General features: G+C 38.8%; 1 pseudogene; it reads left to right on the top strand.

Moving 5' to 3' along the window:
* The first annotated feature begins 3,643 nt into the window (after window positions 1–3,643).
* On the top strand, window positions 3,644–25,648 carry LOC140843036 (regulator of nonsense transcripts 3B-like; annotated as a pseudogene).
* Window positions 25,649–26,485: the final 837 nt, after the last annotated feature.

Below are 26,485 nucleotides of genomic sequence, written 5' to 3'. Positions count from 1 at the left end.
CATTTAGAACAGCATTGATGGAACTAGAGGGCATTATGCTCAGTGAAATAAGCCAGGCGGAGAAGACAAACAAAATGATTCCACTCATATGTGGAGTATTACAACAAAGAAAAAACTGAAGTTACGAAACAACAGCAGAAACACAGAAACCAAGAATGGACTAACAGTTACCAAAGGGAAGGGGACTGGGGAGGATGGGCGGGAAGGCAGTGATAATGGGGGGTGTAAGAAAGGGGGCATTACAAATAGCATGTATAATGTGGGGGGAACAGGAGGGCTGCGCGACACAGAGAAGAAGACTAGTAGTGATTCTACGGCATGTTACTACAGTGATGGACAGTGACTGTAATGGGGTTTGTGGGGGCACTTGGTGATGTGGGCAGTCTAGTAAATGTAATGTTCCTCATTTAATTGCAGATTAATTATACAAAACAAATCCCTGCCATGCACCCCCATCCCATAATAGAAGATGTCCTGGCCTCAAACAATCCTTTATTTTCTTTTGCTAATCATTTCACTGCCCCATACTCCTGCCTATAAAATCCTTCCATTTTGTATAGCTCATTGGAACATCTGATTGCTGAATGGCATATGCCCACTTCCTGGCACACTTAATAAAGCCAATTAGGTCTTCAGATTTACCCATTTCAAATTTTGTTTTTTAACATAAATTATATGGCAAAGGGAATTAAGGTTGCTAATCACCTCACATAAACCAAGGAAGAGTACCCTGGATTATCCAGGTTAGGGCACTATAATCACAGGGGTCCTTATAAGTGAAAATGTAAGGCAGAAGAGAGAGTGAAAAAGAGACAGAGCTGAAGCCTGGAAAGAATTAGGTGCTACATTGCTCACTCTGAAGATGGAGGAAGGGGCCAGCAGCCAAGGCATACAAGCAGCCTCAAAGTCTGAAAAAGACAAGGAATTAGATTCTTTCCTGGAGGCTCCAGGAAGGAAGCCAGTCCTTTGATTTTAGACCAGTCAGACACGTTGCCGGACTCTAACCTTCAGAACTTTAAGATAATAAACTTGTTGTTTTAACCCATAAAATTTGGGTAATTTATTAATTAAGTAGTAGGAAAGTAGTACAGTTGGTGTGGGGAATGGTGAAGTGTTCAGTTTTCGACGTGTTCAAGCAATGTGAATGTGTTAGATATCTAAGTGGAGATGTCAAGTAGGCAGATGGAAATATGAGCCTGAAATTTTGGGGAGACATATGGGCTGGAGATGTAAATATTGAAATTTTTAGCAAAGAGAGAAAAGTGAAAAGAATGGGTGAGATTAAAAAAGAAGTAAGTGTAGATAGAAAAGAGCCTGTCTAAGGACTGAGACTTGGACCTTACTTTGAGTAGTATTTCATTCTATGCATGTACCACATTTGTTTATGCATTTGCCCACTGACAGATATTTGGATTGTTTCCAGTTTGGGACTATTTTAAATAATACATAATTGCTCCTTTCTAAAGCAAGAAGAAGAGAGATCCCATCTAAAGCAAGTTGATTTTTATTTTATCGTCCCAATGAGGCATCAGTACCATGACAGAATCCTTTGACTTTTCCACCACGCATCTCTGATGACCGACATATTGTCAGTGGTTAAAAGCTAACAAGCACTCCAAAAACGAGGCATACACCAACATGTAAACACAGAGTTAAGTGGCAGGTCAGAGGCAGATACTTAAGCTAGGCTTGTAAGAACAGGCAGGTATTGGAGGCAACAGTGAGTGACAGATCCCAAATACAGGAGACCGGTCTTGGGAACAGGAATTAGGAACTCAAGCATATGCTGGGCAATAAAGGTGAGAAAAGTACAAAGTCTGGATAATACATTCTAGCTGTCAACCAAATGAGACTGGGGCCCTGAGCCAGCCTTCTCCCTTGGGCTTCTATTGCATCCTTAACTTGGTACTAACCCTGTGGGTGTATCTATAGCTCTCCACTTGTCACTTGCCCTCCTCTCCCATTTCTCTTCCTTTTTCCTTAATTGCATATGATACAAAAGCACAGAAATAATATGTTCAACTAATTCGAATACATGTTTTTTTTCACATATTAACACCTCTGAAATCAGGATTCATCTTGAAATTGATGGTGTGTCATAGTGTAATTGGCAGTATTTGTTTCATTCTTGGTATATAAAATAATGGTGACCTTAGATTTAATTGTAGAGTTGATGAAATACAAATGCTCTATTATTTAAGGCAATATTTTTCAAATTTTGCATTTTATAAAATTGGTGGGCTGGCTTTTACGGAAGTATAAATTTACACAAAATTCTCCTCACCAATTTTAAGTGTACCACTTAATGAATTTACATGAATGTGTACAATCATGCAACAACATCATAATCATGAGAAGAACATTTTCATGTCTGCAAGTTCCCTGGAGCTTCTCTGCAGTCAGTTGCTTCTCCTCATCAGGTCCCCTAGCAATCATTGATCTGCTTTCCATCAACATAGTTTTACCTTTTGTAGAATTTCATACAATGACATTGCACAGCATATATTCTTCGTGTGTCTGAATTCTTTCACTCAGCATAATCATCCTGAGATTAATTCTCATTGATGGACATATCAGTTCATTTTTATTGTTGAGTAGTATTTAATTCTATGGATGTATCACATTTTGTTTATTCATTTGCCCATTGACACATTTGGAATGTTAAGTTTGGGGCTATGTTAAATAATGTGTAATTGGCCCTTTTCAAGCAGGAAGGAGAGTGATCCCGTCTAAACCCATTAGGTTTTATATTCTCCTCCCTGTGGGGTATCACTACCATGATAGAATGCTTTTACTTAAAAAGCTGGTGATGAAAACAAATCTCATATATTTTGTTTATTATCACCCCCTGATTCCGAATTCCATTTGCTTACAAATGGAGGTTATCTACAACTCCAGAATGCCGGGCAATAGATCCCGTCTAAACCCATTAGGTTTTATATTCTCCTCCCTGTGGGGTATCACTACCATGATAGAATGCTTTTACTTAAAAAGGGGTGATGAAAACAAATCTCATATATTTTGTTTATTATCACCCCCTTATCTGTGAAAGCTGTTAACTAAAAAATCTGTGAATTCTAATCCATAGAAGGAAAAGAAATTCTAAAGCTTCTGAATGCACACTTTCACAAACGATAAAAAGTACTAGTCGTTTCCCCGGTGAGACAAAACTTTGGGTAAACATCGGGTTTATCTGAGGAAAAAGAAGCCTGCAAAAAGCATCTTTCGATCTGAAAAATACTAAACTTCCAAGATTCCGAATTCCATTTGCTTACAAATGGAGGTTATCTACAACTCCAGAATGCCGGGCCCGAAATGGGTTACCGTTTTGTGTTCCGGGATTTGGGGTTCGCGAAGGCGTCACCCTACTCAGGACGGCTGAGTGACTAAGGACGTCCGAAGAGCGGGCCCTGAGACTCCGGGCCGCGAGCGCATTGGGCAGTGCGATACGGGAGGCGGGAGGTTAGGACCAGAAACTAGAACCTTTCCCCAGAGGGAAGCCTGGGCGCCTGCAAGTCTCGCGAGGTCCTGGCGGGCCCAATGGAACACTGGCCGCAGCTTAGAACTAGGGGCGCTGCTAGGGGGCGCACGAGTGGGCCGCGAGCTACATTTAGGCGCGTCTGCGGGCGTTGAGAGCAGAGAGCCGTAGCAATGAAGGCGGAGAGGGACCACGGGCCTAAGGAGAAGCGAGTAACCCTCTCGCGTCCCCCGCGGGCCACACGCAGCGGCGGAGGGGCTTCGGGGGACAGCACAACAGGGGAAGACAAGCAGGATCGAAACGAGGAGGAGAAAGAGGCGCTGAGCAAGGTTCTTGGCTGGCTGTTGGCCCAGGAAAGGGCGGGCCAGGTCCGCCACCCGTGGAGGGTGGTTGGGAGTGGGGCTGTCCTCTTTCCCACCCAGCTTCCCCCTCTTGTTCCTTCACCTGGGTGAGAACCGCATCACCCCGTCCCATCCACTTGCCCGAAATGGGGGAAGCGCCTGGGTGGGTGTGAGGCAAACGGGGGAATCCCAGACGAGAAGGTTTAGGTCACAGCTCTGAGATGGCAATGGGCCGGGCAAGCAGTGGGTGGCGAGGACGAGCAATTGGAAGGTTAGTTGGGGAGAATCACCAGGCAGCGAAGGGGCCATCGGGTGGGACTGGTTCGTGTGCGTATTAATGGAGGCGAGCTGAGGAGTGTGGGGGGATTAATGGCCTGGGGCCAGATCGGGTGCATCCTGTTTCGGGAGCAGTAAGGGGATTTGGTATTCCTTAGAGTTTTGAATTCTTTATGCTGAATGAGAGGAAGGATTTTGTTTTCGGATGTGTTGGAGGTGTAGGGAAATAATCAAGAACTCGTGGCATCCTCAAAAGACCAGGCTTGGTCTACTAATTTCTTAACACTACTAGTATTTACTGAAAGATGAGTGACAGAAAATGCGAAGACCCAGTGAACTGAGGGGCTTCGGGTTAACTGAACCTGAAGTTTTCCTTTCTCCTTGCAGTTCTCGTTTCTAAGAGTTTTTAAAAACCACGTTACTGTTATGTTTGACTATTGTTGAGCATTAAAAGAATATTCTCTCCTAGGTTTGTATAAACAATCTCTCATCTTTTAAAGCCCAGACCTTTTCAGGGGTGGTGATTTCTTTCAGGTATGACAGAAAATTGCTTTGCACTAATTTTATTTTCCTTACTATTTTTAAGATGGTAATTCGGGATTAACTCCCAGTTTGACCAAGGCGCAACTTCAGGAACATCTTCAGCCTCTGCCCGAGAATGATTACTTTGAGGTTATTTTAAAATGATACTAGGTAAAATAAATAAATAAGAGAGGGAAGGGGGGTAAACGAAGAAATGGTTTCTCCCATTCTTTTTTTTATCCTGTTTTCCATTTGATTTTTGAGACTGTCTCTTTAATGTATGCATACTTGTAATTCAGCCAGCTATGTGTGAGCACATTTACATAACTGCTTTCCTCTGTGCTGTCTTTATCCTCCTGTGTACACCAGAGCATACATCAGCTTTAAAAACCAGGACATTATTTTGTTCAGGGATCGCTTTGACGGTGCTGTATTCCTTGACAATAAAGGTGAGTCTTTGAAACTGAAGAGGAGTTTATCATTTGTATGTTTTAACACTGCATTAGTGTTTCACAGTTTTCTTAATACATTCTTTTCTAAAATTCTGGGTGATAGAATGTGCAACATTTTTAAAGAGTTTTTACACATTTGATAATTTTATTATAGTCTTATAAATAAATACATGACTTTTCACAGCCATCCAGTATTTTATTAACCTGCTATTTCTGTAGTTTTATCAAATGAATAAATTGCTGCCTTTTCTGTATGAAAACTTTTGCCCTGGATTAAGTGATCTATTTACTAGTTTCAGTAATAATACTGATAAATGACTCTCTAAATTTGTATAACAAGATGTAAAAATTTACTTCTCATCTTGGTTCAAGGACCAACATTTATTAATTTAATTTAAATCCTTTAAGCCAATAGTTCCCACATGGAATACTGTTTAACATTTTGTTGTACCTAATTAAAACACTGAACCTGGTTATCTCCCACTTTGTATCCAGGAATCTGTAGGGTATGCCCTAACTCATTTTATTTATTATCTGCTGCTTCCAACATTTAGCCAGAGAATGTCTAAACTGCAGTTTTCCACTTTTCTTTTGGCTTTGCAATCATAGGTGAATGCTGTGTCTTTTTGTTGCTGTTTTTCTTTCAGTATCACTTCAGAGTTTGTAAAAATGAAATCTTTGTCAGGAAACATGTCAGTAACAGTTGACGTATTGCTGCTGTGTTTATCCAGCTTTTATTAATCTTCCCCCCAGGCATCCCAAACTAGCTACTTCTCCACTCAGACTTTATTCCAGGAGACAGTGATTTCCTGGTAATCTGAGCTGTGTTTAACTTTTTCCTCTATCACCTCTTAATATTAAACAAGTAATGAATCTTTTCAGTTTATTGTTTTTTAGTATCTTGTTCACCTAGGCTCACCAAAACTTTCACTTTATATTATCACCTAATGCTTTAGAACCACTGTATCTAAATTTATGCGATTTTGATTTTTTTCCATTTCTATATAGTTCAGTCCATTAAATTGCCATGAAATTAGTCTTTTTGAAATATTGATTAAAGAGCAGTTGTGGGAAAAACATCCAAACTCCTTGCTAGGCAGAATCCTCCACAGTTAGGCCTCACTTTTGTTTTTTCAGCTCATCTCCCACGGTTTCCTTCTGCTTCAGTCTGGTTTATCTATTCCTTCTCAAATATATCAGTTATTAAGGTAATCTGATTCTGTATTCACTACAATTTCCAAAATCATGTTTCTTCCGTGACTGCCTTCTGATACATACCTTCTGGTCAATTCTAGTTATTTTATTGTGCATCATTCTGTATGCCAATGATCTGATCATAGTGTTTCATATCCTATATGACATTACTCTGTAGCAGCAATCTAGTGTATTTTTTCCAGTAGTTACTTTTTTTTAATTGTGATACAACTCACATATCATACAACTCCATGGTTGTTAGTGCTTTCACAAAGTTGTGCCACCATCACCACTATATAATTCCAGAATGTTTTCATCACTCAAAAAAGAATCCTACATCCATTAGCAGCCATCTCCCATTCTTTCCTCCACCTACAGCTTCAGTAGATCCTAATCTAGCTGTGGCTTCTGGACATTTCATATAAGCTGAATCATACAACGTGTGGCCTTTTGTGACTGCCTCTTTTACTTAGCATGTTTTTCAGGTTTCAGCCATGTTATATAGCATGTGTCATTACCTGATTCCCTTTTATTTGCATTTTTGAAATTTGTGGTAAAATACACAAATTACCATCTTAACTATTTTTAAGTGTACAGTTTAGTACTGGTGAGTACATTTCACATTGTTGTAAAATAAATCTCTAGAACCTTTTCATCTTGCAAGACTGAAACTATACCCATTCAACATCTCCTCATTTCCCCTTCCTTCCATCCCCTGACAACTACCATTCTACCTGTCAACCACCATTCTGTCTCTATGAAGTTAACCATTCTAGGTACTTCATGTAAGTTGAATCATATAAGTATTTGGCTTTATGGGACTGGCTTATTTCACTTAGCATAAAGTCTTCAAGGTTGATCCATCTTGTAGCATGTGTTAGAATTTACATTTTAAGGCTAAGTAATATTCCATTGTATGTATATACTGCATTTTGTATATTCACCCATCAGTGGACACTTGGGTTGCTTTGACCTCTTGGCTGTTGTGAATAATGCTGCTATGAGTATGGGTGTACAAATATCTGTTTGTCTTTTGAACATTGCCCCAAAGTGGATTGCTAGGTCATACGGTAAATTGTTTTTAATTTTGTAAGGAAGCAGTGTACTATTTTCTAGAACAGCTACACCATTTTACATTCCCACACAGTGTAATGCATGAGAGTTCTAATTTACCCTAATTTCTCCATGTCCTCACCAACACGTGTTACTTTTTTTCCTTTAATAGCAAACATTCTGATGGGTGTGAGGGGATAGCTCATTGTGGTTTTGATATTCATTTCCCTAATGATTAGTGAAGTAAGATTTTACTCTCTGCATATGCTTGAGCATATGAGCATCTTTTCATATGCTTATTGGCTGCTTGTACATTATATTTGGAGAAATATCTGTTCAAGTCCTTTGAACATTTTTTTAACTAGGTTTTGTTGTTTTTCTACGAGTTCTTTATATATTCTGTATATTGACCTTTCTCAGATATGTGATTCACAAATATTTTCTCCTTTTCTGTAGGTTGCCTTTTCACTCAGTTGATAGTGTCCTTAGATGCACAGAAGTTTTTAGTTTTGATATAATCTAATTTATCTAGTTTTGTTGCCGATGCTTTTAGTGTCTCCTGGTGTAGTTTATAACAACAGCTTTACTGAGATACAATTCACGTGCCACAAAATTCACCCTTTTAAAGTGTACAGTGTAGTGTTTTTTAGTATATTCGCAGTGTTGTGCAACTATTACCACAATCTAATTTTAGAACTTATGTATAACTCCAAAGAGAAACCCCATACCTATTAGCTGTCACTCCTCATTCTCCCCAACACTACCCCTCAGCTCTGGGCAACCCACTAATCTACTTTCTATCTCCATAGATTTGCTTATTTTAGAGATTTTGATATATTTTTTATTTAAAATTAATTTGTAGTTTTTCCCCTATGTATCAAAATATCATGCTTTACACGTTGAACTTAAATGAATATTTTACTTCCCTGCCATATCTTTTCATTATGTGATCAGTGTAACTTGGGGTTCCTTTTGTAACATGTTGATTTCAATTATGAGTGCTATTTATGTCTGTGGGGAAGTCCTATTAAGATTACCACCACCAAAGAGACCTGCAAAACTGTGGGTAGACTCTTGTATCCACTTTTGACATTTTCTTTGTTACAGAAACTGTAGTATTTTTTCTAAACAGGTCAGGAATATCCTGCTATAAAGAATTTGCACCTTTTCAAAAACTGCAAAAAAGAAGACTAAGGAAAGAGATACCAAAGTTTGGACAATCGATGATAGTACAGTATAGTTCTAGTTATGTAAAGCTATTACTGCTTTGGGTTTTGAAAATACATTACCTTTGTGGGAACTAACTGTACTCCAGTCTTTTAAATAGTGAAACATGGAATAAAGTTCATGAGAAATGTAATTCACTGATAAAAGCTTTGCTTAATTGTTAGAATGGAGGTGGGGTTCCTCTATAATTTCCACTCTCTTTGGCTGATAGCATTTCATTACTCCACGATTAAGCAATCTATTGCTGACTATTGAGTAGTAAGTCACCTTAGGTCTTTCAATTAGAGCACAGTGGAAAAATTCAGATGTTTCAAAGTATAGCAACTCCTTAAGGCCTCTTACCCATTTTATGATAATTTATTTGACTTCTGGTTTTAATTATTTTTATAAAGTGGAGGAATTATCATTGAGAGCTGTGTTAGAAAATTTTCCATACTCAAGTAACTTCATATAAAGTAGCTGAAGTGTCTAGTCCTATTTTCTAGGTTTTAAATATGCAGTTAACTGCATCCCTAGAAATTACATTTAACTGAAATACAGGAACTGAAAACCTAATAATTGCCATTTAAGGTAAACTGGTTCCAGATTTTGAGATCTCCATAAGATGTTATGTTGTATAAGGGCATAGCTGCAGTATTATTTTTATCACATTGCTATTTTAAAATCATCTAATTTTATTTTATTATTTATTAAGATAATGGGTATTTTGTAGAGAAAGCAAAAGACTCAACACACCTTTGTTTATTGGTCATATCGCAGATTCAGGCCTGGAACACTAGATCAAGTAACATGCTCCACAGTGCATAGACACACCCAAGCATAAGCAATAGAGTGACTCAGGGATGTTGCCCTGTCCGATGTCAGACATATCTAGGAAAGAACTCCAGAAATAAACATCACCTCCAGTACTACAGCTAGGACATCTCCCCAACTTATCTTTTTGTGGAACAACTGAGTTTCATATGTTGAGTTCCCTTAAACTGAGATATACCCATATAGGAATGGTTACTTGCTTATACATAGTACCCTCTGAAGTTCCATAACTGACTTCCAGTTATCCCATAAGTTTGCCTCTGTTTAGTAGGAACACTGAATTTTAAAAGCCAACTAACATCCCAGGAGGTTGCTTTAATGTGTGGTGTCTCATTTTCCCTGACCCCATGTTAGCCCAGACTCCTTTATTGGGAATCAGGAGTCCTGAGAGTTAAGTGAACAGTAAAGCTCTAAAAGGTTTATCTTGTGGATATGGCTAGGCTGGTTTACAATCTTCAGTGAAGTAGAAAATTACCACCTTTGATAAATATCCAAGGTAGTATTTCCTGTTTTTTTTTTTTTACTTAAAACAGTAATTTAGATCCAAAATATAGAACATTTTTGGAAAGTTATGCTGCAGATAATGAAAAAATGACATCTACTATAGAGACACTGCTAGAGGAAATAGAAGCAAAAAGTAGAGAAAAGGTATGTGGGCAGGAGGAATTAAAGCATTGTTTTTCCTCAGAAGACCTGTGTGACTCCCACTTCCATCCTAGCTGTGTGGCCACGGGGAAGGCACTAACTTCTTTGAAACTGTTTCCTCTACTGTAAAATGGGAAAGATAATACCTGCCTCACAGGATTATGAGAATGCATTTATAAGATGGGAGAAATTCTCTGTGACCTGTATTTAGTGCCACACAAATGAACATAAGTATGAAAAGTTAAAAGACTCACGGGACCTTTAGATTTCAGTAAGCCTTTGAACATCAATTGGCGTTTTCCAGTAATGAGAAACTCATATTCCTAAAAAAATTTTTTTGACCTGAAAATATCAAAAAATGAAGTTAGCTACTGCAAAATTGAAAACCTCTTCAGAAATTCTAGTTCGGATGTTGGATTCTAATAAATTGCTGCTAACGTATCAGCTCTAAACATAACCATAGCCTCTGACCCAGGATTTCCTCTCCTAGGAATTCATCCAAAGGAAGTGTGTTTTCAAAACGCTAGCTCTGAGGCTAAACAGCATTGTTCAGAATATTGAAAATGAAATAAATAAATAAATATTATTCTAAAACTTGGTTGTTTATTAATGGATGCACAGTATAAGCCTATCTCTAATATTACAATAAATTTCCAGAAAAGGAGATAGGCACCAGAAGGATATTTTATTCCCTTCCCACAATTTCTTCCCAGGTGAATGAATTTATAGTGCCATCTGTAAAACAATAGAATGTCATTTGTGCTTAACTCTGACACTGGGAATTTCTCTTTTTAAATATTGTTCTGTTTTCATTTGAATTTCTACACTTCTTCAAAAGTATTTTAAACCTTCAGAATTGAAAAAGAATACTGTAAGACATCTGTTCGATAATATAGTTGTGAACTTTCTGTTATGTGGTCTAGTTTTCCCATCTTGGGTAGTTGGCAGGGAATGTCAAAAAGTGGAAACCTTTCTAGGGGTTGATAAGTATTATTAACAATCTGTTTACATTTATGTAGCTAAAAAGACAACCCTACTTTTGAGCTTCCTGAAAGACAAGCAGGTAAACCTTTTGTTTCTATAATTATCTCAATACTTTTATTTAACTGGTTTGTATTTTGTAATTGTAAGAGCATTGGGGTTCCATAGGAAAAACAGTTTCTTTTCTACCATTTTTCTGTACAGATTTGGCTCATTGGTGAGAAACATTTTCTTAGCAATTTGGACTTGTAAACCATGTTTATTTTAGAATTGCATTCTGTCATGTCTATATGACACTGAATAGAGTTCCTACTCAGTGCAGATGGGACTTCACTGTTCCATTGTTTGAGATATTTGAATTTTTAAACCAAATGCCAAATAATTCTTGCTGGTCACCTCTAATAATACAATTATGCCATCATAAGTATGTTACACTCAGGCTCAAGGCAGAATTCTTCTTGCAATGGATCACTCCTTTGGTGACCAATTATTTGTCATTTCAAGTACTACATAAAAACAGTCTAACAGTAATGGCCTGCCTAGACTTTTAAGTTTGTGGCATATTTTTTGCATCAAGTTATAGCAAAACATTGGTTTGGTAAAGAAGGCATACTTGGAAGTGTGCATTGGTTCACTTAAAGGTTAGTGCATTTTAAGCCAAAGGAGTCCTGATCCTTTTGCCACAAAGTGATTAAACCACATAATTTGAGTGGGTAGCACTTCCACAATAATAGCATCCTTTAAATGAATTACCGCTATTGTGCATGTTCATCTGACAGTTTAAGAGTACCTGCAGAGATAAAGGTACTAAATTTAGAAGCCTAAATTTAGAATATTTAGTATATACTCTCTTTGATGGTGTCAGACAAGAGTGTTCCACCCTTCAAAATGAAAATAAATTTGTTTTCTTTAAATCTGCTCAAGAAGCCACAAAAAGGAGATGAAAAAGAATTGGACAAAAGAGAAAAAGCCAAGAAAATGGACAAAGAGTATCTGAATGATGAAAGAGCCAGTGGGCAAAGTTGTACACTGCCCAAGCATTCTGAAGGCCAACTTAAAGATGAAAAACTTAAAAGGACAGTAGTAGAGGGCCCTTTGGTACATTTGTTTTCAGCATGTTTCTAGATACTAGTTTTAGTGCTATGTCCTGGACTTGTACATGAATGAAGATACTCTGTTTAACACAGGGTAGGGGGATGAGAAGGAAAAATTTCAGATATTTTAGTATCAATACGGGTGAAGGACTTTTGGGTTTTATTACTGTTTTTCAAAGCATACTGTTTTTTCACTGTGCTCCAAATGTGCATGCTCATTATGTAGTTGCCAGGGCAGAATGAGAGTGTTCCTGCATTTGGGATTAGAAGGTCTATGAGGGTACATTCTCAGATTTGCTTCTCATGCAGATGAGAGTGGTAGAGAGTACAGGGATAGGGAATGGGATTCTGAATGAGATCACTGCGATTTCTTGCAAATCTATGATTATTTCAATATAAATCAAGTAGTTAAAAACATCTGCCCTTGTTGAGCTTAATTCCAATGGGGACATAGACAAATAAATGGGATGGCATGTTAGAAGGTTGCGTTATACACAAAGCAGGGAAGGGAGATACAGAAAGTTCAGGGTGCGGTCTCTCAAGTGAGGCCATTTGAGCCTTCACTTGCAGGGGGTGAGGAATCCATCCATGAGCTACCTGGAGGAATGGAGTCTCAGGCAGAGAGAACAGCTAGAACAGAGGCTGTGAAGAGTACTGTGTCTTGTGTGTTTGGAAAAGAGTAAGGAGGTCAGTGTGGCTTCAGCAAAATGAGCAAGGGAGAGAGGATCAGGAGGTTGGGTAAGAGAAGTAATAGTGTCCAACCAGGTAGAGCCTTTGGGCCAATGCAAATACTTTAACTTTAATTAGGAAGGCTTGGGGAGTCATTGCAAAGGGTGGAGCAGAGCAGTGACACAATTTGACTCAGGTCTTGAAAGGATTACTCTGGCTGCTGTAGAGGAGCCAGGACAGAAGCAGAGAGAACAGTGAGAAACCTCAAAATAACATGGTGAGAGAGGATGGCGCAGACCAGGGAGATGTGAAGATAAATCCTCAAATTCTGAATTTCAAAGCCAATCTGACTAGATGTGCTTAAAAACTAGAGGTGGGATATGAGAGAAGGAGAAGAGTGGAGGATAAATTTTGACCTAATCAATAGTATGAATAGAGATGCCATTTGCAGAAATGTGGAAGAGTTTGAGTGACCCAGTTGCAGGTGAAGAGATCAGGAGTTTGATTTGATACATACTAAGTTTAAAGCATTAATTAGACATATAAGTGGAGATGTTGAGTAGAAGAGGTCCAGGCTGGAGATATATGTTTTGGTGTTATCAACAAAGTAATTATTTAGAGCCATGTTATTGGATGAAATCACCAATGGAATGTGTAGAGGGAAAGAAGAGGTCCAAAAATGAACTGAACGACTCTCCAATGTTAAAAAGTAAATGATGTAGAAGTATCAGCAAAAGAAACTCAGAAAGGGTGGCATGAGAGGAAGGAGGAAAACCAAGCAAAAAATAAGTGTCCCATAGGCTGTAAGAATTAAAAGGGTGATTTATACAAGCTGTTAACACTGTGTCAGTGACAACTTAAACCAAAGGCAAATGGTAGCTATGCTGATGATGATGATGACGATTCCTCAGTTAAAAGATTATTTGCTGTGCCTTTTGGCCACCAAAAAGAAATACTGGCTCTTAAAAACAATGAATAAAATGGCAATAAATACATATCAAAAATCATCTTCAATGTAAATGGATTGAATCCACCAATCAAAAGACGCAGAGTGGCAATATGGATAAGAAAGCAAGACCCATCGGAGGATTCAAGATGGCAGCATAAGAGGTGAGAAAGAGAATTTCTCCCCAAACCATACATAGTGTGAAAAATATAGTTAATACAACTAGCCCTAAATCAGCAACAGGAAAGAAGGAAAACTGTACCTGAGTGCGTACAGATCTAATGAACCGAACAGACCTCACAGACAGGCTAACATACGAAAACTTGACTTGGTGAGATCCATGCTCTTCCCCCACCTCAGTTCACCAGTGGGAAGTAGAAAAACAGAGCACAAAGGGGATGGGAGCCTCAGACTGCTGAACACCCAGCCTTGGAGGTTTGCTTGGGAGCACAAACCTACATTGTATGGTTCTCTGGAGGTTGGTGCAGTTGGGGAGCTGGGATAGGTGGAGTGCTTGAGAGACTGAGATTCCGCCCATCTGTGGAGGACAGGAATCCACATCCTGCCACTCTAGGTCTAAGGAATGGTAGGCAGTCTGAGAGGCTTCCTGGCAGTGAGAAGGCTGCTGAAAGGGCAGGGTTTGCACAGAGCTTGCTACGCAGGAGAAGGGATAGGTGGACAAAGTTATCTGGGCACACTCTGCCCAGCAGGTTGGGAACTTTGAGGAGCTTCAGGTGCTTCATCCCCCTGGATGCTTACTCAGCTCTGGGGCCCCCAACTGTGACATGCACCCTGCTGTGCCTTCCTCCTAGGCTCCCAGCACCTGCTCATAAACCAGCAGGCACTTCACTGCAGTCAGGCTAGCCAGAGGGGGGCCCCAACTGAAACAGCTAGAGATGCTGAGCACAGAGGCATGTGTGCTCAGCCCACTGGCTCTGATACTAGAGACAGGCACTGTAGCAGAGAATCAGGAAACAGCTCTTCCCTACTCCCAGGCAAAAGCTCCACTCCCCTGCAACCCCCAACCTCACCCTAGAGGCTGAGAAGCTCCAGAAGAAACTGGAGCTACTGGGCACTGGAGGGCACCATAAAGAATTATGAAACGTCAAAGGAATGTGGTTTAAACCAAAATCTCACAAACTGCAGAAAAAGGGCCAAATGAAACTGAAGTCACCGATTTTTCTGAAAGAGTTCAAAATAAACATCATAAACATGCAATGAAACTGAACTCGCCAATTTCCTGAAAGAGTTCAAAATAAAAATCATAAACATGCTCATGGAGGTACAGAAAAATATTCAAGAACTCAGGGATGAATTTAAGATGGAGATTCAGTCATTAAGAAATTCCATATCTGAAGTCAAACATACAATGGAGGGATTTAAAAGCAGATTATATGTAGTAGAAGAGACAGTAAATGGAATAGAATATAGAAAGAGGAATACAAAGATGCTGAGGCACAGATAGAGAAAAAAGAACCTCTAAGTATGAAAGAATATTGAGAGAACTGTGTGACCAATCCAAACGGAACAATATCCACATTACCGCAGTACCAGCAGAAGAGAGAGAAAAGGGGATAGAAAGTGTCATTGAGGAGGTAATAGTTGAAAACGTCCCCAATCTGGGGAAGGAGATAGTCTCTCAAGCCATGGATATCCACAGATCTCCCAACACTAGGGACCCAAGGAAGACAACATCAAGACATGTAATAATTAAAATGGTGAAGATCAAGGATAAAGACAGAGTTTTAAAAAACAGCTAGAGAGAGAGATAAGATCACATACAAAAGAAAAACCATGAGGCTATGATAAGACTCATCAGCAGAAACCTTACAGGCTAGAAGAGAGTGGCACTATATATTCAATGCAATGAAGCCGAACGGCCTTGAACCAAGAATACACTACCCACCAAGGCTAACATTTAAATGAGAAGGAGTGATTAAACAATTTTCAATTAAGCAACAGCTGAGAGAATTTACCTCCTACAAACCACCTCTATAGTGCATTTTGGATGGACTGCTACAGATAGAAGTATTCCTAACAGGAAATAAATGTCACCAGGTAATATGAAACTACACCAAAGTTGAATAATTAATTACTAAACAGAGGCAAAAATCAAATCACCTACCTCCAAAATCAATCAAGGGATAGACAAAGAGTACAGAGTATGACACCTAATATTTAGGTTGTGTTTGAAATAGCATGTGAAGTGAATTAAATTAGACTGTTAGAGAGTAAGACAATTACTCTTGAATCTTTGGTAACCATGAATCTAAAGCCTGCAATGGCAATAAGTACATACCTATCGATAATCACCCTAAATGTGAATGGAAAGAATTCACCTATCAAAAGATATACAGTCACTGAATGGATAAAAAAACAAGACCCATCTATATGCTGTCTACAAGATACTCAATTCAAACCCAAAGACACACATAGACTGAAATAAAGGGATGGAAAAGATATTTCATGCAACTAATAGGGAGAAAAAAGCAGTAGTTACAGTACTTGTATCAGACAAATTAAACTTGGAAAGACAAAGAAAGTAACGAGAGTAAGAAGGACATTACATAATGATAAAGGGGTCAGTCCAACAAGAGGATATAACTATTATAAATATCTAGGCACCCAACACAGGATCACCTACATATGTGTAACAAATAATAACAGAATTAAAGGGGGAAACAGAACGCAATGCTTTCATTTTAGAAGGCTTCAACACACCACTCACTCCAAAAGACAGATCAACAAGACAGAAAATAAGTAAAGAGACAGAGGCATTGAACAATGTATTAGAACAGATGGACCTAATGGACATCTACAGAACACCTCATCCAAAGGCAACAGGATACACATTTTTCTCAAGTGCACATGGAACATTTTCAGGAATAGACCACATACTAGGCCACAGAAAGAGTCTCAGTAAATTAAAGAAGACTGAAATTGTGCCAACCATCTTCTCCAATCACAAAGGTGTGAAACAGGGGCAATTAGGAATACATTAGATCAGATTGCTTAACAGTTATCTGCAGAACATGCCACCCAAAAGCAATAGGATACCCATTTTTTGAAGTTTACATCAAAGTTCTCCAGAAAATATCACATACTAGGCCACAAAAGGAGCCTCAGTAAATTCGAAGAGATTGAAATTGCATCAAACAACTTCACAGATCACAATGGTAGAAACTAGAAATAAATTACACAAAGAAAAGAAAGAAGTCCAGAAACACATGGAGGCTTAATAACATATTCCTAAATAAGCAGTGGATCAAAGACCAAATAAAAACAGAGGTCAAGCAATATATGGAGACAAGGGTCAATAATTCAGCACTGCAAACATCTGTGGGACGCAGGGAAGGCTATGCTAAGGAGGAAGGATATTGCAGTACAGGCCTACCTCAGAAAACAAAAAGAATCCCATATGATTAGTCTAAACTTAGAATTAATGAAACTAGAAAAGGAAGTACAAATGAGGCCCAAAGTCAGTAGAAGGAGGGACATAATAAAGATTAGAGCAGAAATAAATAAAATTGAGAATAAAACAATAGAATCAATGTAAACAGGAGCTCTTTCTTTGAGAAAATAAACAAAATAGATAAACCCCTATCCAGAATTATCAAGAAAAAGAGACTCTACATACATAAAAGGAATCACAAATGAGAACGGAAAAATCACTATGGACACCACAGAAATACAAAGACTTATGAGATAATACAATCAAAAATTATATTGTAACAAACTGGATAACCTAGACAAAATAGGCAACATTGTGGAAAAACAAACTTCCAAAGCTGACACAGGAAGAAATAGGAAATCTGAATAGACCAGTAAACAGCGAGGAAATTGACCTGGTAATCAAAACACTACCTAAGAACAAAACCAATTGTTTCACTACTGAATTTTATCAAACATTTAGTGAAGACCTAATACCCATCATCCTTAAAGTTCTAGGAAAAGTAGAAGATGAAGGAATACTACCAAACTCATTCTGTGAGGCCAATATCATGCTAATACCAAAATGAGGGAAAGACAACACACACAAAAAAGAAAATTACAGACCAATATCCCTGATGAACATACATGCAAAAATATTCAACAAAATATTAGCAAACCAAATCATGGGGAGGGCTGTGCAACACAGAGAAGAAAAGTAGTGATTTTACAGCATCTTACTGCGCTGATGGACAGTGACTGTGAAGGGGCATGTGGGGAGAACTTGGTGAAGGGGAGAGCCTAGCAAACATAATGTTCTTCATGTAATTGTAGATTAATGATACCAAAATAAAAAGTACATCAAAAAATATATCATCATGATTAAGTACCATTTATTAGATCAAGTACCATTTATTGGAGGGATGCAAGGATAATGCAATATTGGAAAATCCATCCACATGATCCACCACATCAACAAAAAGACAAAAACTACATGATCATCTCCACGGATGCCGAAAAACTGTTCAACAAAACTCAACATCCAGTCATGATAAAAACTCTCAACCAAATGGGAATAGAGGGCAAGTACCTCAACATAATAAAGGCCATATATGATCAACACATAGCCAACATAAGAAATAAAAGGCATCCAGATTGGTAAGGAAGAAGCCAAAGTGTCTCTGTTTGCAGATGACATGATATAGTATAAAAATCCCCTAAAGAATTCACTCCAAAACTACTACATCTAATATCTGAATTCAGCAAAGTTGCAGGATACAAAATTAATACATAGAAATCTGTCGTATTCCTATACACTAATGATGAACTAGCAGAAAGAAAAATGAGGAAAACAATTACATTTACAGTTGCATCAAAAAGAATAAAATACCTAGGAATAAATCTAATGCAGGAAGTGAAACACCAATACTCTGAAAACTAGAAGGCACTCATGAGAGAGGTTAAAGAAGATACCAATAAATGGAAACCCATCCCATGCACATGGATAGGATGAATTAATATTGTCAGAATGACCATCCTGCCTAAAGCAATCTACAGGTTCAATGGAAACCCTATCAAAATCTCAACAGCATTCTTCAATGAACTAGAGCAAATAGTTCTAAAATGCATATGAAACCACAGAAGACCCAAATAGCCAAAGCAATCCTGAGAAGGAAGAACAAAGCAGGGTGAATTATTCTCCCTGACTTCAAGCTCTAGTACAAAGCCACAGTAATCAATACAATATGATACTGGCATAAGAAGAGATCCACAGACCAAGCGAACAGACTACAGAGCACAGATATAAACAAAAGCATATATGGTCAATTAATATATTTAATATATGATAAAGGAGCCATGGACATACAATGGGGAAATGAGAGCCTCTTCAACAGCTGGTCTTGGCAAAACTGGACAGCTACATGTAAGAGAATGAAACTGGATCATTGTCAACCCTGTACACAAAAGTAAACTCAAAATGGATCAAAGATCTGAATCTAAGTCATGAAACCACAAAACTCTTATAAAACACTTAGGCAAAAATCTCTTGAACATAAACAAGAACAACTTCCTCATGAACATATTTCCCTGGGAAAGGGAAACAAAAGAAAAAATGAACAAGTGGGACTATATTAAATTAAAAACCTTCTGTACAACAAAGGACACAATCAATAAAACAAAAAGACACAGTGTGGTAGAATATATTCATAAACGACATGTCCGGTAAGGGGTTGACATCCAAATTATATAAAGAGCTCATACACCTCAACAAAAATCAAATACTTAAATAGCAAACACTCAAATTAAACAATGGGAAGAGTAGCTGAACAGACATTTCTCCAAAGAAGAAATTCAGATGGCCCAGAGGCACATGAAAAGTTGCTCCACATCATTATTCATCAGAGAAATGCAAATTAAAACCACAATAAGATATCACCTCACACCAGTTAGAATGGCCAATGTCCAAAAGACAAACAACAACAAATGTTGGCGAGGATGTGGAGAAAGGGGAACCATCCTCCACTGCTGGTGGGAATGTAAACTATTTCAACCATTGTGGAAAGCAGTATGGAGATGATTCCTCAAAAAATTGAAAATAGAAATACCATTTGACTCAGGAATTCCACTCCTAGGAATTTACCCTAGGAAAGCAGGTGCCCAGTTTGGAAAATACATCTGCACCCCTATGCCTATTGTAGCAATACTTACAATAGCCAAAATATAGAAGCAACCTAAATGTCCATCAGTAGATGAATGTACAAAGATGTGGTACATATGCACAAGGCAATATTTTTCAGCCATAAGAGGAGAGCAAGTCCTACCATTTGCAATAACATGGATGGACTAGAGGATATTTTGCTCAGTGAAATAAGTTAGGTGGGGAAAGACAAGTACTAAATGATTTCACAAATCTGTGGCATATAAGAACAAAGAAAAAAACTAAAGGAACAAAACAGCAGCAGACTCACAGAACCCAAGAATGCACTAACATTTACCAAACGGAAAGGGATGGGGGAGGATGGGTAGGAAGGGAGGTATAAGAGGGAAAAGGGGCACTATGATCAGCACATATAATGTAGGGGTGTGGACACAGGGAAGGCAGTATAACACAGAGAAGACAAGCAGTGATTCTATAGCATCTTACTATGTTGATGGACCTTAATGGGGTATGTGGTGGGGACTTGATAATAGGGGAGCCTAGTAATCATAATGTTTGTTCAAGTAATTGGACATTAATGATAGAAAATAGAAAATAAAAATATAGGGATAACAGATAAAGACAAAAAACAAGACCCCTCTAAATGCTGCCTAGAAGAGACTAACTTCAAACCCAAGGACATAGACTGACTAAAAGTGAAGGGATGGAGGAAGATATCCCATGCAAATAAAGGGATAAAAAAGCAGGATGAGCAGTACTTGTATTAGACAAATTGATGTCAAAATGAAGAAAGTCACAAGAGAAAAAGAAGGACATTACATAATGATAAAGTGGTCAGTCCAGCAAGAGGATATAAACATGATAAATATCTATGCCCCCAGTATAGGAGCACCTAAGTATGTGAAACTAATACTAACAAAATTAAAGGGGATCATAGAATGCAACACATTCATTTTAGGAGACATTAGCACACCATGCACATCAACAGACACATCAACCAAACAGAAAGTAAGGAGACATAAAAACTAAACATAACATTAGATCAGATGGCCTTAACAGATATCTACGGAACACTCTCCCACAACAAAGCAACAGGATGGACATTTTTCTCAAGTGTACTTGGAACACTCTCCAGAATAGACCACATAGTAGGCCACAAAAATAGTCTCAGTAAATTAAAAAAGATTGAACTTGTGACAAGCAGCTTCTCAGACCACAATGTTATGAAACTAGAACTAAATTACACAAAGAATACAAAAACACCTACAAACACATGCAGGCTACACAACATTCTTCTAAAAAATCAATGGATCAATGAACAAGTTAAAACAGTAATCAAGTAATAGAGAGAGACAAATGAAAACAAAAACACAGCAGCCCAAAACCTGTTGGATGCAGCAAAGGCAGTTCTAAGTGGAAAGTACCCAGGAATACAGGTCTGCCTGAAGAAACAAGGACAATCCCAAAAAACAGTCTATAAATCACATTTAAAGAAACTGCAAAAACAACACATAAAGACCAAAGTCAGTAGAAGCAGGGACATAATGAGGATCAGAGAAGAAATAAATAAAAGAGAGACAAATTAAACAATAGAGAAAAAAATCAATGAAACCAGGAGCTGTTTCCTTGAGAAAATGGACAAAATAGATAAACCTTTAGCCAGACTTATCAATAAAAAAGAGAATGTACACTCATGCACAGAAAGAGAAACATGGAAGGAATAATCACAAGGGATACCACAGTAATACAAAGAATTAGGGAATACTATGAAAAATTATATGCCAGTAAATTGGACAATGGAGATGAAATGGACAACTTCCTAGAAAAACACAACCTTCAAGACTGACCGAGGAAGAAACTGAAAATCTGAACAGACCAGTTATCATTAATGAAATTGAATTGGTAATCAAAAAGTCCTCCCAAACAAATATCTGGGTCCAGATGGCTTCACAGCTGAACATTCTTTGTAAAGTGTTCCAAAAAGTAGAAGAGAAGGGAATACTTCCAAACTCATTCTCTAAGGCCAGCATCACTAATACCAAAAGCAGACAAAGACACCAGAGAAAAAGAAAATTATAGACCAATATCCCTGTTGAACAGACGAAAAAATCCTCAACAAAATATTAGGAATCCAAATTCAAAAATACATCAAATAGGACATCTATCATGACCGAGTGGGATTTATTCCAGGGATGCAAGGATGGTACAATATTTGTAAATCAATTAATATCATAGACCAAATTTCAAAAAAAGAAAAAAAGCACACAATCACCTCAATAGATTGTGAGAAAACATTTGAAAAAACTCAACACCCACTCATGATTTAAAAACCTTTCAATAAAATGGGCATAGAAGGTACGTACCTCAGCATAATAATGGCCATATACATCAAACTCACAGCCAACATCTTACTTAATAGCAAAAAGCTGAAAGCTTTTCGTCTCGGATCAGGCACAAGGTAAGGATGCCCACTCTCACCACTTTTATTCAACATATTACTGGAGGTCCTAGCCATGGCAATCAGACAATTCAAAGGAAGAATCCATATACATAAGGAAGATTTTAAACTCGCACTATTTGTAGATGACTTTATATTATGCATAGAAAACCTTAAAAATCCACCAAAAATCTATCAGAATTAATAACTGGATTGAGCAATGTTGCAGGATACAAAATTAACACACAGAAATCTGTTGCACTCCTATACACTAATAACAAAGTAGTAGGAAGAGAAATCAGGAAAACAACTTCATTTACAATGGCATCAAAAAGAATAAAATACCTGGAAATAAACCTAAGCAAGGAGGTGAAAGACATATTTTCTGAAAACCGTAAGACACTAATGAGAGAAATTAAAGAATACACCAATAAATGGAAATCTATCCCATGTTCATGGATAGGAAGAATTAATATTGTCAAAATGGCCCTCCCACACAAAGCAATTTACATATTCAACACAATCCCTATCAGAATACCTACAGCATTCCTCAATGAACTAGAACAAATAGTTCTAAAATTCATATGGAACCACAAACGTGTCCGAGTAACCAAAGCAATCCTGAGAAAAAAACAAAGCGTAGATGGGTTATGCTCCCTGACTTGAAACTCAACCACAAAGACACAGTAATCAAAACAGTTTGGTACTGGCACAAAAACAGGCCCATAGACCAGTGGAACAGAATAGAGAGGCCTGATGTAAACCCATGCATATATGGTCAATTAAACATGACAAAGGAGAAATGAATATACAGTGAGGAAAAGACAGCCTCTTCAAGAAGTGGTGTTGGCAAAACTGGACAGCTACATGTAAGAGAATGAAACTGGATTACTGTCAAACTCCTTACACAAAAGTAAACATGAAATGGATCAAAGATATGAATGTAAGTCATGAAACCATCAAACTCATAGAAAAAAACCTAGGCAAAAATCTCTTGAATATAAACATGCCCAACTCTTTCCTGGACACAAACTCCTCAACAAAGGGAAACAAAATAAAATGAACAAGTGTAACTACATCATACAAAAAACTTCCGTACAGCAAAGGACACCATCAGCAGAAAAGGCATCCTACAGTGTGGGTGAATATATTTGTAAATGACATATCCGATAAGGGTTGACATCCAAAATACATAAAGAACTCATATACACCAACACCCCGAAATGAAGGTGATTAAAAATGGATAGAGGACCTGAACAGACACTTCCCTTGAGAAAAAATATAGATGACCACCAGGCAGAAGGAAAGATGCTCCACATTGCTAATTATCAAGGAAATGCAAATTCAAACCGCAATGAGATATCACCTCACCAGTTAGTATGACAACTATCCAAAAGACATGAGACAACAAATGCTGAAGAGGATGAGGAGAAATGGGAATCCTGCCACACTGTTGGTGGGCATGTAAATTGGTGCAACTATTGTGGAAAGTACTATGGGGGTTCCTCAAAATACTAAAAACAGAAATACCATTTGATCAAGTAATTCCACTTCTAGGAACTTACCCGAAGAAAATAAAATCCCTGATTTGTAAAGATATATCATAAGCACCCCTCTTTATCACCACACTAGTTGCAATAGCCAAGATATGGAAGCAACCTAAGTGCCTGTCAACAGATGAATGGATTAAGAAGAGGGGGCACATAAACACAGTGGAATGTAATTCATCCATAAAAAAGAAAAGAAGTTCTGCCCTTTGCAACATGATTCTAGCAGGTATTATGCTCACTGAAAGAAGCTAGGTGGAGAAAGGCAAATATCATATGATTTCACTAATTTTTAGAATATAAAAACAAATCAAAACAGAAGGAACAAAATAGCAGGAGACTCATAGACTGAGAAGTGACTTGTGGTTACCAAAGGGGAGGAGTTGGGGCAAGGGAGAGGGATATAGGGGCAATGTAATTAGCAATCACAGTGTAAGTTGGTCACGGGGATAGTGGTACAGCATGGACAATATAGTCAATGATTTTGTAACATCTTTCTACATTGACAGTAACACTAGAGGAGGTATGGAGGACTTGATAATGTGGGCAACTGTTAAAATACTGTGATGTACAACTGAAAGCAACATAAGATTGTATATTAACAATACATTAAAAATGGGAAAAGCAAATAATGGCTTTTAAATAAGTTATAAAAATCCAGGTTAAGAAGCCTGAGGTCTCACTTCAATTAAATGCAAAATTACCTGTATGAGGTTCTGAATTATAAAACTGGATGGGATTAAAGTAACTAAATTTTTGCTGAGAAACAAATGGTAATTATTCAACTCACTTCAAACTTCCTCTGGTTTCCATACTAGCTCTGTAGACCTAGAGCACAAGGATACAGTTGCCCAAGACAGAAAAGCTGGGACTACGTCCTGCTAATTCTGTCATACAATTATCTCTTGATTTTCTTTTGTCTTATTGAACATCATGGGGACCGCCTTACTTTGGGCCACCATCATTTCCTGCCAGACAATTTCGGAAGTGTCCTACATATTTATTTGGTCTATTATCTGTCACTATACTCCAGAGCAGGGATTCTTAACCATTTTTGTATCACAGGACCCTTTGACAGTCTGATGAAGCTTGTAGAGTTATTTTCAGAAAGGTTTTAAATGCATGAAAAAAGGACACAGAGTTACAAAGAAAACCAATTATACTGTAACATAGTTATCAACGTATTTTCTTAAAAAATGTGTGCTACATTTACATGGGATTCTTAACACAGTTCTACTTGTGGGTCGAATAAACTACTTGATATCAAAGAAGTCATGAGTGTATAAATATTTTGAAACATCTGCATCAACTGCAGCATGATATGAAACCATCTTTGATTTCTGTTAGTGACAGTAATAGTTACTGCTGATTCCACTTATAGTTGTTGCCTACATTTGTAAATAAATAAAGTGCTAAATGAGAGAGTTTGATGAAAATGAAGTTATCAGTTTTCCCCATTCAAGTTTTTGTACCCTACAAATTTTATACCATTTATGGGCCTCAGGTTAAAAACCTTTACTTAATCTATTGGAGCAAAAATGGGTGGGCTGACTACAAAGATACAGAGAGGTTTTTCATTTTAAAGAGGGGAGAAGAAAAAGCTGAGATGAAATCATTAACATCCAATACGCACACCCTAATTCCTGTACGTTTTGCCAAAACGGGCTACAAAGTCAGTTTGGGCTTCCAAGTAGCCAGGGAAACGGTTCTGTACCGAAGTTTCCCAGCTTTGCTGTTGATTGGCAACCTCTTTCCTGAAGACCCACGCCATCCCTCGATTTACTGTGCCCACCTAATCCAGCCCCAGCCGACCTCTCCTGCTTCCTCCAAGGCCACTGTCCCTTCCCGTCCCGCACCGCCCAGCCAGGTGGAAACTACTCCTTAGAGTCTAGAAAAGACAGCAGGTTTCCTGCCAGCACACGGGCATTCCCGGGCCCGCTCCCGGGCGCCCCACGTCCTCAACCCAGTACCAAGGTCCCTTGGGCTCCAACGTGACGTCTGCCCAGCCCCAGGCGGTTAGGCCCGTGCACCCTGCGCCCTCGTCTTCCCGAGGAGCTCCTACTTTAGCATTTAATCACAGCTCTCTGCCTCACCCACGAAGCCAAGTGGCCCTGGCACACTCACGAGTCCTGAGGGACACACTTAGCGGAAGTGGTGCGAAGTGCATTCCGTTTCGCACAAGGGAACTTGGTTTCCCAGGACCCCACGAGACCGTACGCGGAGGGGAAGGTCCCGCCAGGAGGAGGTGGGTGGCGCATGACGTCACCGCAAGCCCCGCCCTTGTCAGTGCCTTCTAAACGCGTCCTTGGGCCGGCTTCTTCCCTCTCCCTCTTTCTCGGCCACCGTGGAGTCGCTTGTAGATTTTGTTCCTCCCCATGGCAAGTCCATCCGTTGCCATCGGCTCCGGGGTGGCTCCCCGAGACCTGAGTCTCCACGAGCTCGCCGGCGCCGTTCACGGCGTCAAGGTGCGGGAGGCTTTTTAAGGCTTTATGCAGAGAAGAGAGAGTTTGGCGTCCGCTGCAATCCGCCGGCCTTGCGGGAGGCTAGCGAATGATCGGACACCAGGGGATGGGCGGGCTGCGCTAACGCCCGAGGCCCCTCGCGGGCACTTCTTGGTCCCCGGCCGCCGCCCAGGCGGGCAGGGGTTCCCGCTTGCCTTCTCCCTTCTCTTGGAGACATCTGATTCCGTTATAGGGAGAGAAGTCTGTGGGGGCTTGGAGGG

This window comes from Manis javanica, chromosome Y (assembly GCF_040802235.1).
Source record: "Manis javanica isolate MJ-LG chromosome Y, MJ_LKY, whole genome shotgun sequence".
Lineage (NCBI taxonomy): Eukaryota > Metazoa > Chordata > Mammalia > Pholidota > Manidae > Manis > Manis javanica.
The sequence above is the reverse complement of the archived record's forward strand: the minus strand, read 5'-3'. Positions and strand labels throughout refer to the sequence as shown.